Raw genomic sequence first — 7,107 nt, forward strand, 5'->3', positions numbered from 1 at the left:
CACAGAAGGAATGGACTTCATAGCTTGCTTGGTCACCAGTGATTTCTTGGCTTTAAATATATTATCTCCCCCTGCTGGTACTGCAACTGAAGCATGTGTGTCCACGTCGGAGGGGGATCCTCACGGTGGACCAGAGTGTCTGTTACACGCTATCCCCAGATATAAATACGTGAAAACATCACAGATAAATACACTCAGTGACAAACCTGTAATAACTTGTCCTTTTGCTTGCCTGTAGGACCCCACCCTCAGTTCTTCATCATCATGGAGTACTGTGAGAAAGGAAGTCTTCGCCAGGTTCTGGATTCTGACTACACTCTGACCTGGATCAGGAAAGCTCACATGTGTTTGGATGCAGCACAAGGACTCTATCGGTCAGTGTGTCTGCTTTATTACAGATTCCAACCTAAACTCCAAACAAGTTGAGACCCTGTGTAAAATGTAAATGAAGACAGAATGCAATGATCTGCAGATCTCATCAGGGTCAGAGTTATTTTATTTACAATAGCACATAGAAAAAGTTGGAGGCTGGAAGAGTAAGTGGTGCTACGAGGAAAAGATGGAGGAACAATTTGCACCTAATCAGGTTAATGAAGAGGCGAGGGACCAGCCCGCTCATTATCAGTGCTTTGTTCAAAGCCTGCGTCTCTGATGGGTTGGGGATTGTATCAAGGAAACTGGCAGCTGGCACATCTGGAGAGGCTCCATCAGTGCTGAAAGGTATATACAGGCTTTAGAGCAACATATACTCCGTCCAGGGAAGGCCTTTATATTTCTGCAGGATGATGCTGAACCACAGACTGCATCCGTTCCAACAGCACGGCTTCTCAGTAGAAGAGTGCAGGTGGTGAAGCGGCCTACCAGCTGAGAACATCTGGAGCATCCTGAAACCAAAACCAGAACGAAGGAGACCCGGGAGTGTTCCTCTCCCAGAAGCACAGCAGCTTCTGTCCTCGGTTCACAGAAAGTTTCAGGCTGTTGTTAAAAGAAGAGGAATTCTACACAGCGGGAAACACGGTCCAACTTTTATTTATTTATTTTATTTAAATTTATCAGAAGGTGTGTAAAGAGAAGTATCGAGAGCAGCTTCCTGATGACTGTCCTGCAGAACTGGGACAGCTGATCAACGAGTGCCGGGCCTACGACGGCTTCCAGAGGCCATCAGCTGGAGGTGAGTTCAGTTACTCTGTGACTGATTACATGTGTTTACTGTCACGGTGAGACTGAAGTTTCTGTTCATTATTACAGTTTTGATATTTTCTCCTGTGCAGTGCTGCTGGATAAACTGCGCAGTGTGGTGACACAAATGGAGGAACAACAAGACTGATTAGAATCATCCTGAGAAGGAAACACAACTCGGAATAAAACCCGAAGATAACTGTCATGATCCGTGGGCGTTGACCCAGCGCGTTAATATTTTAGTTTTTTTTCATTATTATATTTTCTACATATTCTGTTCTTTATCCGGCGTGCCAACACTACAGAGGTGACAAAGAGGGCGCTGCTGCGTCTACATCACATCTCCAGATGCACCACAGCAGAAAAGAAGGCCCTTCAGAGGGTTGTCACAGCTGCCCAAGGAACAACAAAGGCAAAAAACATGATCAAGGACCCAGCTTACCCAGGCCCATCCCTGTTTGAGCTTTTACTCTCTGGCAGGAGGTTCAGGGCTATTAAAGCAGGGACAAAAAGAGTTGATGAAGTTCTTTTTTTAAAACTAAACATGAAACCCAAAAGTGGCTTAAACAACTAAAAGAGAGCACAAAGGCTTGAAGACCCCTTGATAACAAAAAACGTCTATTCGGCTTTTTGTTTAAAAAAATTAAATGATATTATGAAATGTAAAAAGAACTGAAAAAATGAATGAAATGTTTTCAAACTGAAAGGAATAATCCAAAAGGGGCTTAAACAACTAAAAGAGAGCACAGAGGCTTAAAAACAAAAATCCGTCTACTTCGGTTCAAAAAAAATTCAAACGTGCCTCAGGCAACGTTTCAACCTTAAAAGGTCTTCGTCAGGCCTGTGAGGCACGAAATAAAATAAAAGCGCTGTCAAAACAATGGCTGGCTCCTGGAGATGTGCACCGTTCGGCTGTCGAAAGCAAAATAAGCTCTCTCTTAGTGATGTGTCGTTCGAGAACGAAACGGCTCCTAGATCCGGATCTTTGAAGTGAACGATGTGAGCCGTGGGTTTTTTTCCCCCCTTTCTCTCACCCTCTCACCCTCTTATTAGAAAGGCATAGTAATCATCCACAACTATTTTCAGTTGCGGATGATAAAGGATTCAGAAAGTTTATTCATGCAGGCCCATATGACAGAGAATATGCAACTTCTTTTTGTTTTCATATTTTAATTTATATTTAATTGTGCTGTGGTTTGCAGTGTTTTATGTTGTTTCACTTTAAATTTGTTTAAAAGGAAAAAGATGGAAATTTAAATAAAAGCTGAAATGTAAATAGTTGGTTTTTGTATTATATGATTTATTTATTACATTTTATGTGGAGTGAATAAATAAAAGTATATTTACGGTGGCCCCTAGAGACAAAGCACGTACAAACACCAAAACATGTAAAAACTCCATAGCACGTACAAACCCCGAAGCACGTAAAAACCCAGAAGCACGTAAAAACTCCAAAACATGTAAAAACTTCAAAGCACGTAAACACTCAGAAGCATGTACAAACTCCAAAACACGTACAAAAGACAACAGAAGTGCTCCAGGATGCTAGGCGCAGTGTTGAGCTTTTATGGCTACACAAGCCAAGGATTCAGAAAGTTTATTCATGCAGGCCCATATGACAGAGAATATGCATCTTCTTTTTGTTTTCATATTTTAATTTATACTTAATTGGCTGTGGTTTGCAGTGTTTTGTATTGTTTCACTTTAAACTTGTTTAAAAGGAAAAAGCTGAAAATTTAAATAGTTAAAAGTGTAATAGGCAGAAAGATGAAAGTGTGTGATTGTCCTTTTATTGTTTTTATGGAGGTGTTTTTTTATTATATGTTTGTTTTTAGGGTTAGGGGAATTGATTCCTGCTGCGAGGAATTTATCATTGTTAATGCTTATTTAATATTTAGGTGTATAAGTTAATATTTATTCTTTGAGATTGTAATAATGAATTTAGTTCTATTAGTTTAACACTTTTAAATGAAATTGATATATTTTAAGATTGTACTTTATAAAATTAATTAGGGGAAAATATAACTATCTTTTAAACAAAATTAAAATTAGGGTTAGACATAAAGCCAATTTGGGTTATTACGGGGAGGGGGAAAGGTTAAGGTTAACTCAACTTTGATCGTTCAAAGAAAGACCTGTAACTATGAGTGGAAGGGGCAAGGGTGGCAACGCCTGAGTTTATCCCTTCCCTTCTGCTCCTATTGTGCCCAGTGTCACAGTCTATCATGCCGCCTTATACACCTGCACCCTATGCCTCCAAGTTTGGCAACTTATGGGTCAGATTGAAATATGTTGGCGAAGGAGAACTTCCCACTAGGGATTTTGTTGCGGAGGAATTGCTTTTTCAGTCCTCTTGGGTAAATCCTCGTGACATTTATTCTTTCATCTCCCTCCCAAACAGAAGGGACTTCGAACTGTGTTTTTTCCAGGAAGCTCCTCTTCGACGTTTCATGGAGATTGTTCTTTCAAACTCTAGCCAACCAAAATGGAAAGAGTGGACGGTAGAATCATCTCTTCAAATTGAAATGACCACCCTTGTGGTCAAATTTTGGACAGGAAGAATTCCTGATCATGACATCGAATTATATTTGAAAAGATATTGTGAGGTGTTACATCCGCCTATGAAGCCGGTGGACACATTCGGCCTGCGGTATGGGGTTCGGAAGTTTAAAGTTCGCCTTCGGAGGGATGAAGATGGACATTTCATCCAAATCCCCAATTCCATCTCCCTGGGCCCGTACAATGGTCAAGTTATCTATCCCGGTCAAGCGACTAGATGCTTTATTTGCCAGGCTTCCGATCACCAAGTTAAAGAATGTCCCACGATCAAGTGCTGGAAATGCGGAAATCTGGGACATAAAGCTAAAACGTCAAAATGAAAGTGAATGCTCTCTTTGTGGTCAGAAAGGGCATACTTTTTTCAAATGTCCGAGATCATATGCAAATATGGCTAAGAATCAACATCAATCTCTTTCTGCTTTTGAGACATCTGGTCTACAGCAGACAGCAGGAACTCTAGAGCACTCTAATGAGGTCCATTCGATTATGTCTCAAGCTCCAGCAGAAGAACAAATGCTTCCAGTACAATCAGGAAACCTTCCAGAACCTGGGTCTCAAGTGCCTCCTCCGACTGAAGAAAATGCAACCATCACAACAGAAGGACCTACTGAACCGGCTGTACCGGAGGAAGAGGAGCATCTGGATCTACACTTAGAACAGCAGGAAAGCGAGGAAGGTTGTGAGGAGGAGCAAGTAGACACACGGGATACAAATGGATCCAACTCAATGTCATCAGAGATTGTCAGTGAGAATGATGCCAACAAGGAAGGAAATGACGACGAAAGCGATGAGGACATCACATCTGAGAGCTATGAAAGCGCGAGTGAGAGCGAAGGATCTCCTGGGGAAATGCCAACGGGAAATGCAGTAAGCTATGATGATGATCAGACGGAAGCAGAGCTATGGTGGGCAGTTTTTTCCGATAAGGATCACCCTGCAATGGGTGAGCTGATTAATGACTCCCCTAGTGTATGCAGAAAGAGGAGTGTCTCTGTGGCCTCCTATAGTAGGGAGAAACGGAAAGACGTCCGACCCAGCCCGTCGTAAGTAACTTGCTTTACACTAATCTCGAATATAAGTCTCCTCAGAATACTAACCTGGAATATTAGAGGCTTACAGTCAGAAAGAAACAGAAAAAAGAAAGTTGATTATTTATTAAAGCTAAATTATGATATCCTCTGTCTACAAGAAATGAGACTGAAAAGTGATAATGATATATCTGCCCTAACTCAAATGTGGTGTCCGGGGCACTCTATAGATTCAATCGGGGAGGATAAAGCAGATGGAGTTGGTATTTTCTTTAATGACTCAAATGTGAACATAATTAAAAGAAGAGACATTATTCCTGGAAGACTTCTTTTAGTTGACTGTTTTTATCATGGACAGAAGATGCGGATCATTAATGTTTATACTGCACCTGAAAGGACAAAGAAAATGAGGCTGTTAAAAAAAATGAAGCAGCTTTTGGAAGTGGGTTTTAATTTAATAATATGTGGCGATTTTAATATTGTAAGGGAAGAAAGTGATAGAGTTGCTACAACGCCTTTTAAGATCAATCGTGAAGGTAAATTTCTAGCGCAAGTTTGCACAGATGCTTCCCTTAGAGATCTTTATAGAATACTACATCCCACAAAGATTCATTTTACTAGATTTGACACAAATGTCCAAACTAGAATAGATAGGATCTATATTTCTTCTTCAATACGCGCCCTTAATTATGATACCTATATGACTGATCTATCTAATCATATGATTGTTAAAGCTACAATGCAGTGTGGTCTTGACTATCCTAAAAGTTATTGGAAATTAAATACGGCGTGTTTGAGGAATCTATCGCTAATACAAGAACTAAAATGTGAAATTAAAAAAATATTGCAATTAAGAGCTCTGGTAAATTCTGAGATAGAACTGTGGGATTTGCTTAAAAGCCGACTGAAAGATTTCAAGTTCAAATGTCGGGAGCTAAATCATGCTAAGAATATGAAATATAATGAAGATGTAAAAACATATATAAGTCTGAAATATAAAAAAAGAAATGAAGAAGAGGAACATCAGATGGATGAATTGAAAAAAGGAATAGAATTGATCAATAATGAATTATTATTTAATATGCAGATAACAGCAGGGTGTGATGGAAATGGAAACACTGACTTTGCGATTGTCTCTGGTCAGAGGAGACGTGGTAGCAACTTTATCCCCTCTATTAAGGATGGAAGTGGAAAATTAACCCTCAATGAGAGCGAGAAAAGACACGCAGTCAAAGAACAATGCTCTTCCATGTTTTCGGCATTACCTTCAGACAGCAATGCTTTAAGATCATTGTTAAATGTTATTGAACCTCTTGAACCTTCTGTTTTTGATCCACTCCTTGGGGTGATAAGAAAAGAAGAGGTCACAGCTGCTATAGAGCAACTGAATAACAATAAAACTCCAGGTCTAGATGGTCTCCCAGCTGAGTTTTACAAGTTGGGTATAGAGGAAGTAAACGAACTTTTAACCTCAGCATTGAATTCAGGTCTTGAAAAGGGAGTATTATGTGATTCTTTTTATTTTGGTTTGATGTGTTTATTATATAAAAAAGGTGATAAAAGTGATATAAATAATTATAGACAATTAACAATAATGAACATTGATTACAAAATATTAGCTAAGATAATAATGAACAGATTAGAAGATATATTAGATAAAATTGTTGTGAAGGAACAGACATGTGCTATAAAGGGTCGCCAGATGTGGGATAATCTGTGCACTCTGAGAGAGGTAATATACTCCAGAAGAGACTCTGAATTTTTTATTCTTGGTTTAGATCAAAAGAAGGCCTTTGATTATCTCTCCCATTCATATATATGGGCAGTTATGAAAGCCTATGGGATGCCGGACAGTTTCATTGCAATGGTAAAATTGTTATACAAGAAATCCATCATACAAGTCAAGGTAAATGGAAGTTTGACCGAACAATTCCATGCTTCGTGTGGAGTGAAACAGGGATGCCCACTAAGCGCTGCTTTGTATGTTTTAGCCATCAATCCTTTATTGAAACTAATCAATAATGACCCTAATATTAAAGGATACTGTTTTAATGATGGCTATAGAGTGACAGCCATGGCTTATGCCGATGACGTTACAGTTATTATTAGGAACCAGGACGAGTTAGACAGGTTACTTTCTCACCTCAAACAATACGAATTGGCATCAGGGGCAAAATTGAACCCAGAAAAAACAGGGCGTGTGGTTTGGTTCCTCATTACAAAAGCCGGAAATAAACATACAAGTATATGACGAAATGAAAGTCTTGGGAATTTGGATCAACAAAGGGGACCCCTGTTTGTTAAACTGGTCTAAAAAGGAATGTGAAATTAAAGAAGAAGT

General features: G+C 39.4%; 1 non-coding gene across 2 annotated transcripts; it reads left to right on the forward strand.

Annotated features, from left to right (window-relative positions):
• Positions 1–243: 243 nt before the first annotated feature.
• On the forward strand, positions 244–1,359 carry LOC100694574 (uncharacterized). Of its 2 annotated transcripts, XR_003220756.1 has the most exons (3): positions 244–374; positions 1,057–1,171; positions 1,272–1,359. It is a non-coding gene; the product is annotated as an uncharacterized LOC100694574 (transcript). The 2 variants fall into 2 exon arrangements; XR_003220755.1 differs by having other exon boundaries at positions 244–1,171.
• The last annotated feature ends 5,748 nt before the right edge of the window (positions 1,360–7,107 follow it).

The sequence above is a fragment of the Oreochromis niloticus genome, linkage group LG7 (genome assembly GCF_001858045.2).
Source record: "Oreochromis niloticus isolate F11D_XX linkage group LG7, O_niloticus_UMD_NMBU, whole genome shotgun sequence".
NCBI lineage: Eukaryota > Metazoa > Chordata > Actinopteri > Cichliformes > Cichlidae > Oreochromis > Oreochromis niloticus.